Below are 12,071 nucleotides of genomic sequence, written 5' to 3' on the forward strand. Positions count from 1 at the left end.
GTACTGGCGTTTACAAGTACAGCCGTGAGTGAAATTTCCCGCCAGTACTTATAAACGTAAGAACCACTGACGGGCCGTGAGGAAGGGGTAAACTTTTGAATGGGAAGGATTTGTGCAACGCCACTTGGCAGAAAGGTGGTCCAGAATGTTTGTCGGAGCATGGGCTACTTTAAATTTGGCGGCACAGCCATTATTGTTATTTTGCAGACGATTTTCGTGTCGACTGTGAGCTGTGCCGCCATTGGGGGCTAAGCAGAAGGACGGGGGCAAAGCAGAATTGCGCCGGGGGCGTAGAGGAACGACGGGGGCGAAGCAGATTCTTTGCGGGGGCGAAGCAGAACGGGGCGGGGGCGAAGCAGAACGGCGGGGGCGAAGAGGAAGGAGTTTCATGGGGGTGATCCCGCAATGGCAACCAGATCGCTGCCTGCTCCATGTGGCCCCTTCCAGGTGGCAACTCGGAGGAGTCAGTGATCAGTCCGTACGCTGAGGGACGTTTGGAGGATCACGACAGCTTGAATGAGTCAGAGTCTGTCATCAGCCCGTACGCTGAGGGTGGTTTCAATGACCACCCTGACCTGCGCAGGGCCGATTCTTCGCAGTCAGAAATCGTCCCGTACGGGCTGGCGAAGCTGTGCCCAGCGTACCGCGCGGCAAGCCGCCCCCGCGCGCACACACACCCCGTGTCGTCCCGCCCGTACAGCACCGAGCGCCCCCGTCAGAAACCAAACAAGGCAGGGGCCGTCCTCCCGAGGCAGCCTGCAACTCCGCAGCGTCCCCCGCGGCCAATACCTACCAGCCCGCCGCCTCGCCTGGTAGTGAGACCGGTACTCAGTCCGCCATGTATGATGAGAACCATTCTAGCCAGGCCGCTACCGGTGGTGCAAACAGGTACGTCTGTCCCTCCCCTGCGGCCGGTGCTGCCGGGTCTCAGGCAGCTGCCCACTGCCAGAATGACCGTAGAGAGGCAGTAACCAACACCCCTGAAAACCCCGAGACAAACAGCTATGAACCGGCGTCCGCTAACTGTCAGATTCAGTGAGTACAGAAGAAATTGACACCAAATTCGTCCTTACATCTTTACTTGTTTATTGGACATTCGACCAAATTTGAAATTTGAACATAAGATGTGTCACATTTCTGTCAATCAGCTTTTGACTGAAAGTTTTCAGCAGAAATGCTATTCTTTTTCTGGTGGTGAGAGACAAATTCGAGAAAACGTATAACATACTATTCTTATAGATTAAAAAAACACCAACATTCTGTAATCATATTTCGTGACACACCCAGAGCAACATAATAACTCAAGAAGTTGTGGATGGATCTTGATGATATTTGGTATGTTGGAAGGTATTTTAACTTTGAACGAGAGAATGACTTTTGGTGTCCAGACAGATGAAGTGATGATTCACATAATCATGTTAGTAAAATTGGGAGCATAATTTGCATAATTTACGAAGAAGTTTGTTACATCTTTTGAGTTCCCAAAAATGACTTTCTTTATTTGCTTCACTTTTCTTTGATTTGCTCTTTCAAGACACCTTAAAATCGGACTAATGTTCATCAAATCAACATAAAAAAATTCGAGATTGCATATGGTAAAAGTCATAGAAAGAAAAGCTGACGCCTTCTAGGCTTTCAAAATGATGTCCAGTGTAAAGCAAAAAGAAAAAAAAACGACAAAAATACATTCAAACTTTCAAAATCGAATGAATGATAGAAAATGTTTCATTCCTGTTTATGTTACAGACGTCAAAGTCAGACAAAATTGCATACATGCAAGCGTACATACATACTACATATGAGAAATGTGCGTGTATGTCCCCATTCTGTATCTGCTTGGAAATGTTCGACCATAAATTACAAATTTTTGACGTCAAACAAAATTGCACAGCCATCTGAGGGACGCACATATGGCCGGGATGCTATTCTCCTTAGTTTTTAGTGTGCCTTTGGAAGGGCTGTTCCCAGGATAGTATTCAGGCTGTAGATAACCTGGTGTCCAGTCTACCGCGGTTATTGCGGGTTTTCTTCGGGGCTGCTGAAGCTCTTCCCCGCCCGACTGAGCTAGGTTCCCCTGTAGGTTCTGCACGACAGTTTGATTATCCCCACCACGCTAAATTCCCGGCGTGCCAAACTCTATGACAGACGTTACAATCCTACCGGGCGGTCTGTTGAGCTGGGCGGGGGGAAACTATTAGAGCGCCCGAAGACAGCCTGTCCCAATCACGATATACTGCATGGATACCAGGCTAGGCTGTCGAGAGTGTTTCTCCAATTGCTTATTCTAGCAACACTTTTCTAGAAATGTAGCAATTTTCTAAGATGAAAATGACGAAGGGGGGAATCAGGGCTTCTCACCATTTCATGTATGAGCGGTATTTACAACTCTTCGGATTATTTCAGTATTTTTGGTTATCAAAAAAAACAACCTACAGTTTGTATCATGAAAATATAGAGGTTTGAATATCTCAAACAAAACATACAGCCATAATACTCCTTCTTGGTTAAATGACGATATGTTGTAAAAGACATGTAACTGTAAGTAAATTAGACTACCCAACAAATGTGGTATGATACATTATAACTAGTACTCTCATATCAACAAACAAATACTGGTGATGCCAATCCGCTTGTAAAGGATGTTAGATTGTGGAAATGTTAATTGATGTTTGTGGAATGAAATATACTATTATTTGCCGTCTATGTCATGGTAGTGCAGATCGTATGTTATAGAATGATATCTGTTGCGTTTCCATATTACTTTGTCAGTAGATTGTAGAATACGAAGATCAAGTTCAAGTATAAGCATTCTAGCGGCCTTCTATGATACTGCAGCAGCGCACCATACATGTATATTAGACTGCTAGTTGATTGCTAAATGGAAGGGACCGTTCTGAAAATTCACCTACAATCTTGCATGTAATGTTAATATTGAAAAGTATCATGTATAAAGCATTTGCCATTTTTCAACAAAGGAGATATGTGATCTGTATTGTGTGACGATGAATACCTTAAACTTAGTAGCCTTGTTCAGTCGGCGATCAATATAATATATAATATGTTCTTCATCTGAAAGTACCAATGGAAAATCTGTACGTGTAACATATAGTTGTAGTTAGAAACTGTTGTTGTCTGTACAAGGTAGAAAACAAAAGTAATGCATCTTCATAGACATGATCGGGACAGAGATGTTCTGGGCCATATTGAAAGCATAGTACTGTAAAAATTTTATACATGGATTGAATTTTAATTCTGTTGTTAAATCTGCTTGTTTTAACACAAGTCAGTAAAGAAGCTTTTCACATATGTTGGACATGATACAAGAGACAGAGCATACCGAATATCAATCTTATCTTCATCTTAAAAAAACAAATATTGCTGTGTAACGAATATTTATGACTTTAAAAAATGCATACAATGTGTTTGATCTCCTATGCAGTATAAGGTATGCAAAGCTTTGAGTGTAAGTTGGATTCGGTACTTAGTGTAACATCTTAGTGTAACGGTACTTACACTAAGATGTTGCGGGTAGCCTATAACATACCCTGGTGTAAGCACATCACAAACAAACAGTTATATGGAACACTCCAAAACATCACCACGGTAGTGAAAAGACGTCGGCTCAGCCTTGCGGGTCATGTGACTCGCGCTAGAGAACCAGCGGGGCGACTACTAATTTGGACTCCTGATTGGTCGTCCAATCACAACACTTAAGGGTCTCGCTGAGTCTGAAACTAGGCTGCAAGGATTGGAACTTCTGTCCGCAATGAATGACAGACTGTACTGGAGACAAAACTTCACAAGCTACACCTCAGATGAGGAAGATTGAAGAAGAAGAAGTAAGTTGGATTCAGATATGCGACAACGACTGCGATTCGAGCGCGGGACCGGCTGATCTAGAAGCACGCTACGTACATTCTGTACGGTCACACACTAGCTATAAACAGTGGACAACGGACACTAAACATGCTATTGCGTGCTATGTCAAGTTGTGAATCCTCAATTATTATGGGGGGTTTGTCGGGCAAGGTGTTGTGCTGACCTCTATGTACGATGTATTGTATTCACTGTATCAATGTTTATATAAATTCTAAGGCCATGGTTAGCTTCAACAGGCTATACAAGCATGCCGTATGGTTCTGATCCATCATAATCGTCACAAATATAGTCCAGGAAGAACTCTGATACATTACCCTTGTAATATCATCATTTTGTATGTGCATAACTGTCACATGTATAATTAGTATGGAATGCCTTCGCGCTAGTGAAGAAACATTCTGTAGAAAAGTAACGCATAATGTTTACCTTCACATGTACATGGTCCCAACAAACTACTGCTCTGTTTATTCTTACTCAAACGTAGTCTTACATTTGGTGACCAGCCCCTCCTATCCTGTCGGACCACTTGCTACATAATGTAGCCCAACACCACAGGGTGTCTACAACAGTAAAAGCTATTGTTACAGCTGTCGGGTCCAGGTCATTGACCTTATCCGTATGGAGAAGAAGAAACAGTGCAAACAATACTAGTATGTCTTCATTGTGCGAAGGTTAACATAAACATTTAGATGTAGTATTATAATCCATACATTGCATACACGGCAAGGCGAGCTGTTGTCATCTATAACTAACAGTTTATAATATATACTGATGATTTGAGTATGGCATATCACACGGCAAAGTGTTCGACGTATAGTCGCTATATAGTTCTTTTAGATGATTTATGATGACGATCCCCAACAAAGAAAGTGTACATAAAAAACAAAACTCTTCTCTCAAGAGTTGCTAACTGTTCACTGTGATGTTGGTATTGTGACATACTGTCGTATCAATGTATACTAGCAGAGTTTAACGGTGTATATGATTTTGAGTTGATGTATATAAATCAATATATGCCTTGCAAGAATGTGTAAATATGAACTGGATAATATGATGTGTGTAATACTCTATATGGTGTTGAATAATATTTGAAAATCATAATAGTAATATACTTTACCATGTATGGTCTTATTGAGATAATCTTGAAAGTGTCGACATTATCTGAAATTATAACTCATGTATGACAAATATTGGCACCACCATAGACGATATACAATATAAGAAACGAAGATTGTTAAGGTTGAAAACTTTTAATAAATTGTCTAAGTGTCGTACCCCTCAGGTTCTGACTGTTCTATGGTGTTGTGGATTGCATATATGGATGTGTGACGAGTGGGTATGAGTGCAGTAGCTGAGAGAAGGTGTCCATGTTGAAAAATTACAAAATCGGTGTGATTTTACTGATGGGTAAATTACCTCTACAGTTCTTGTGATAACAATAACCCCCCAAAGTAGAATGCTAATAATAAAATTACATAACAACAACAATATTAAATATATAGTAGAGGGGATTCATCCCTCAAGCTACCGACATCTCACACACGCAGTCGTCCCTCAGTAAGACATCTGAAGCCGCATAGTTCCCGTTTAGAACTTTTATTCAGCCTGTCACACGACCGGTTTCGCCTGTGTGGCTTCTTCAAGTGTACAGAGCTAGAGGCTAATGACACAAGTGCATGAAGTTCTCAATTATATACCTTTCCAGTGCATAGTGCCCTCAGGTCAGTTACATGACAACAACAATATTAAATTTTAACAAAAAAATGACAAACAGATGAAACTTAAACACATTTTGTTAACCACGAGACTAGAAACTGAATAGAAAACAAATATCCAGGATGAGGAAGTTTTCTTTACACACACGAATATGCACAAATAAACTAAGATACGGTAGAAGAAACAACTGTATTTGGTAACTACAACACAATATCAGTATTCTCAAGCTCCATGTTGCCATGCTGAAAAAGTTGAATAATTACAGTTTTAGCTTTAGTAACAGACTAAAAAAGCTTGGGGGGAAATGATAAAATCTTTGCAGATGTTTTTTTACTTCGTTTTGGTATGAATAATTAACTTCTGACCACCAGTTGTAACTAGGACGTTAAAGAAATCTGTGGTATGTGCGGGCGTGTTTTTGGATCTTTCATCTTCTCACGGCGGTCTGTCACTTCGGTATTCTTTCCATTCTTTCCCATTGTTAGGCGCGTTCGAAAAGGTATCGGGTTACAAGACGCTATTTTGGCCTGTTTTGGACTACCCGTAAAACATTTGAAAATAAACAAATGGTATTTAGTGGTAAATTTCGTCAAATCGAAATGAAATTATCGTCTTAACATCCTTTTGATGTTAGCTTTTTATGTCAAATCACTGATTTTTTTAAAATTTCGCTCAGAAAGACGATTATTTTCGGGTATCCGAGAACAGGCAAACATCGTTCAAACCTGGCTACGTGTATTGTCCCAGGTCCCCGATTAACTAAGGAAGGCTTTGAAGTCAGTAGAATGTTTCTGTAAATGGTGAATTGAAGTTACTCCAACAGGCGTATAAAGTTGAAATGTATGTGAAATTGATGAAAAAATCAAAATAATGTGATATCATGTGGCTAGATAAAATTGGAAAAGCGTTATTTGTCGAAAATGTGAAACTCGTGAACATTACAGAATTGCACAATTATCTGAAAACTGGATCGAAATGATTGCTGATTGCATTGTTGCCCCAGATAGAGTGTTACTGTTAAAAGGGCAGTGAGCAAAAAGGACAAGAACACATAAGATGTCCAAATGATAGAGTTTAGCGTCCAGATGTTCAGTTCAGTATGCCCATTCCACTTAACACATTTCCCGAAAATTCTCATTTTCACATGATTTTATCTGTAACTAGAAAGGTAACATTTGCAAAGCAAATGCATGTTTACCCCCTCATATGATCTGCTCTGCTAATTCTTACTCAAACACATTCATATATATGGTCAGACAGGAGTCTAAATCCCTCCTGCTATAAAATTGCAACATGATGTAACCCAACAATAGTTACCGTGGTGACAGACTTCTGGTTCAGGTCATTATTGGTTTGGAGAAGAAGAAGAGGAAACAGAGCAAAAACAATATTTTTCTTCGGTAAACATGATATAATTTCACGTTTTCCTATATCTTCGCTAGCCTGGGTACCATCCTGGTTAGTTTATGTCAACTCCTGGAGACGCTGGTGTATCCAGGACATGCTCTATCCAGCCTTGTCGGCGACACTCCTGGATATCCAAGATGTGCTTCTACCTGTGACGTCATGTACGCTGATTGGTCCCGTGTTGCAGTCAATCATGGTGATTGACAGGGCCATAAGAAGGAATTATTCACGCCCACGCTTCCATATTTGTTCTCCCCGCGCAGGGTTTGTGTAAAACTAACTCAGCTGCTGGTTCTTTATAACAAATGAATTTATACAAAGATAGCGACACTTCGTTGTGCACACGTTACATATGTAACTGTCCCAGAATGTTTATTGGGGCATTATATATCGAATGCAAGTCACTATGAGCTCCATTCATGATCACAACGTCGCTAGCAAACAACAGATCTGAAGCGATTTCTGGATAGAGCAAACACCCTTGCGTATCCAGTGTACATGTGTACTCCATTGAAGCACTTCCTGGATATCCAGGACGTGCACTCTGGCTCGCGACGTGTCCTGGATATCCAGGACGTGCACTCTGGCTCGCGACGTGTCCTGGATATCCAGGAAGTGTGTGTCTGTCTGTCTGTGTTTCCGCACATTTGTAGTTAGCATAACTTCAGAACGCCTTTATAGATTGTGATGATATTTGGTATGTTGGTAAGTATTCGGAAGACAAAGGCCAAGGTCAAATACTAGTATGGGCTTCCTGGAGGCTGACCTTGGTACTGCAGAAGAACTTCAGGTAATTACAAAATACAGTTGTTTCTTCTACCGTATCTTAGTTTATTGTGTATTAAAAATTACAACACAAATATCTGTGTGTAAGGAAAACTTACTCATCCTGGCTATTTGTATTCTATTCAGTTTCTACTCTCATGGCTAACAGAATGTGTTAAAGTTTCATCTATCTGTTTGTCATTTTTTTGTTAAAATGAGCGCAATATTGTTATTGTTATGTAATTTCATTATTAGCATTCTACTTTGGGGTTTATTGTTATCACAAGAACTTAATTTACCCATCAGATCATTAAAATAACACTGATTTTTGTAATTTTTCAACATGGACACCTTCTCTCAGCTACTGCACTCATACCCACTCGTCACACATCCACATAATCAATCCAGAACACCATAGAAAAGTCAGAACCTGAGGGGTACGACACTTAGACAATTTATTAAAACTCTTGAACCTTAACAATGTTCGGTTCTTATATTGTATATCGTCTATGGCGGTGCAAATATTTGTCATACATGAATTATTTCAGATCATGTCGACACTTTCAAGATTATCTCAATAAGACCATACATGGTAAAGTATATTACCATTATGATTTTCAAGTATTATTCAACACCTTATATATACACATCATATTATCCACTTCATATTTACAAATTCTTGCATGGCATATATTAATTTGTATACATCAACTCAAAATCATATACACCGTTAAACTCTGCTAGTATACATTGATACGACAGTATGTCACAATACCAACATCACAGTGAACAGTTAGCAACTCTTGAGAGAAGAGTTTTGTTTTTTATGTACACTTTCTTTGTTGGGGATCGTCATCATAAATCATCTAAAAGAACTATGGCGACTATACGTCGAACACTTTGCCGTGTGATATGCCATACTCAAATCATCAGTATATATTATAAACTGTTAGTTATAGATGACAACAGCTCGCCTTGCCGTGTATGCAATGTATGGATTATAATACTAAATCTAAATGTTTATGTTAACCTTCGCACAATGAAGACATACTAGTATTGTTTGCCCTGTTTCTTCTTCTCCATACGGATAAGGTCAATGACCTGGACCCAACAGCTGTAGCAATAGCTTTTACTGTTGTAGACACCCTGTGGTGTTGGGCTACATTATGTAGCAAGTGGTCCGACAGGATAGGAGGGGCTGGTCACCAAATGTAAGACTACGTATCTTTTGTATCCTGAACATGATATGGTCTTGACTTTTTGGTGACAGATAGCTTTCCCTGTCAGGAATAAGTGGTGTGGGTTTGGTCCCCCTAGCAGCTTGTTCTGGAACTGCAGGGGGGTTCTGGCGAAACCTTTCAGAGCAGATAACTTCACATAGGAACAATGTAATTTATGATTTTTGGTATGTGGGTAGCTTGGACAGAGATCTACACTATTAGATACAAATTATGCAAATGATGACTTCATTTGCATAATTAATTAGGAAATGTGTGTGTCATTTGCATAATTAATGAGGAAATGCTGTAATTTCAGTGTTTTACATCATGGGACTTTGATACATGTAATGTTTAATCTATGGCAGGTGGAATATCAATAGATACCAAATATGCAAATATGGACCTAATTTGCACATTTCCCGCATCGCGATTTGCGTCTGAAGGCAATGTGATTTCATTGTAACTTCGCCTGGTCATTGATTACGGATTGATATTTCTTTATTTACAATGCAATACCAACTTGTGTGGCAGCAACTTAAAGATCAGTAATGGTCAAATAATGTGTCCGTTCTAGGGTGAGCTTACGCTGGGAGGGGGGCATCAGCAAGCAGGTCTTTGACCTCTGACATTAATAACACGCCGCCTTGAGTGTTTTCATCAAACAACAATAAACGTAGCTCAGGCGAATTGTGATTGGACACGGTTTCAAAGGAATGTGTGGCACGTGGACCAGATGTGAGGAATGTGAGTTACCCGAATCGCGATTTGGGTGACTTCACATAAACACGGCCCAAGATAGCCTGATATCCAGTCTTATCGTGGTTGGGGTGGGTTTTCCTCGGGGTTGCAGGAGCTCTTTCCTGCCTGCATCAGCTAAAAGTGTAGCCTGGGTGCCATCCGAAATTTGTAAAGGCTACCCCGAAAAAAGCCGTTACAAATTCGGATGGCACCCAGGCTACTAAAAGTGCAGTCTTTTGTATACATGTACTTTCTAATATCCAGGCACGTTCTTATGTATTGCCCCTCAATGAGTTGCTATTTTAACGTTATGTTCGTTCTCGTGTGTTCTTTGGTCCCCTCAATGACGTTGCAGTCCAGTGTGTGATTTATAATCCCGTCATTGATTAAATACCCAAGTAGCTTATACTCAGCCACAAATGTGTGATGTGATTTGGGTCCGGAGGGAAGTGCTGTGAAGTCTCTCCAGTAGTGATACGGAATCCTGCGGTTATGTCGGTCCTTGTTGAACGGGTAGAAACCGAACATTGTGACGTGATCGCAGAACGTTATCGCCTCCCCCAGAAGGAGTAGACCGGTGGTTGGAATGGACCTGAGTTTCGCGCCAAGCCCAGACCATAACCTGTTGGTGGAAGAAAGGCGTAAGTGTTAGCAGTGACTATTGGCTTCTCAAGGACTGCATCCTTCATTACAGCCATTGAAGAAATAATAAAAGCAAGGCTAGTCTTAAGGCCTGGTCACAACCCGCCGTACATGTACGTGCTTCTGTGTGCTGTCTACGTGCAAAAACGTGGGCAAACGTAGGGCATCCGTGCGTGGTGAGTACCGCCTCCGTACGGAATACTACGGATTTGGGAGCACGCAGACATGCCGTAGAACTTTAAGTGCATGTAAAACTTTTTCTGCGTGCGGTCTGCGGATTCACCACCCGTGCGTGCGAGTACGGGCGACGCGCGTGCCCCGTACGTACCGTACGCGTACGGAAGAAGCACGTGTGAGTACGGCCTCCTTACGGTAAAGTTGCAATCGCACAGAGATCGTACGTTGTATTAAAAAGGCACGTACAACTCACTTACCACTTGCGCAACGAACGATGCACGCAACCGCTCACGGCCAGACTTGGCGTGCAGACCACACTCTTACACCTTGCGCAACCGTGCGAGTGACGTGCGTAGACGCCACTCCTTCCCTACGTTTTCAGAAAAAATAACGTAGCAGACGTGGTCTCCTAAAAAACGTACGGACAAAAAGCACGTACGGCGGGTTGTGACCAAGGCTTTAGCCTAGCAGGGTTGGCAAGTAACATGATTTTCAACCTTTAAACTTTCTATCAAACTAGACGAAACTGCGATGACCTTCAATAATGACTTATCATTTTAGACCTTCGAAAGTTAGACTAAATCAAAGATATTTCTAGAAAAGAAATTTCCAACTTTCGAACAAACTTATTCCTGACCTTTTGTTCGTACCGGTTCCATTAAAGTTTGACAGGGCAATCGTCAGGTTTAAGCCCCGCTCTAACATCAGGTTCTCCATTGATTTACATTCATTCAGGAACCTTGTATTCCGGATCCCGGCACCCTGTGAAGGAAACATTTTCTTTGAACTTTGTTGCTTTGTGGTATAATGTCCCACCAAATTAAGATCTTAGCCAGTATTATTATTATATTTCAGTCCATACCATGGTATGGATGAAATATATTGTGTTCTCTGATGTTTCTTCTTCTCCTCCTCCTGCCACACAGTCAAAGGGATTCAACTCAGCCATCATTCAGCCAAATGACTTGAAATTTGGCATGGAGGTAGAGTGGGCCAATACCCCCAGGTCGTTTTTCCTATTTTTTTTATACATGCCTTTGAAAAATTTTTATGAAGGTTTTTTTGGGACATTTTTCGCCAAAAAATGGATTTTTGGATCCTGAGCCCTGGTTTTATAACCAAATGATCTGAAATTCGGTATAAGGGTACCTTGAAAATGTGTTTACAGAATAGCAGTCACATATTTGGCATACACCACTTCCAAATGACTCATTTGGGGGACTTTAATGGCTATTTTCAGCAAAAAAGGGCCATGTTCTATCTAAAGAATGGCTGTTCCATCTGCCGTTGGCCATGGAACACGTGTTCCATTGCGGGTTACCTGAGGTCACAATTCACGTAAGTCATGCGTAATGACCCACACATTCAATTTTATGTGCCTATGACCTTCAAATGTATCAAATCTCATCATTGTTAGTTTTTGTCATACCTGTAATAAGATTAGTAAAGCTTTCGAGATTCAAAGTACTTGTTGTTGCATCTTTGTTCTCATATAGCTACTATTTAATTTATTTGAGAACCTTTGCC

At 41.0% G+C, this 12,071-nt stretch overlaps 1 pseudogene; it reads left to right on the forward strand.

Moving 5' to 3' along the window:
• Window positions 1-971, forward strand: part of LOC109463745 — a 3,932-nt pseudogene extending 2,961 nt beyond the window's left edge.
• Window positions 972-12,071: the final 11,100 nt, after the last annotated feature.

Source organism: Branchiostoma belcheri, unplaced genomic scaffold (genome assembly GCF_001625305.1).
Source record: "Branchiostoma belcheri isolate BF01 breed outbred unplaced genomic scaffold, Haploidv18h27 scaffold13, whole genome shotgun sequence".
NCBI classification, from domain to species: domain Eukaryota; kingdom Metazoa; phylum Chordata; class Leptocardii; order Amphioxiformes; family Branchiostomatidae; genus Branchiostoma; species Branchiostoma belcheri.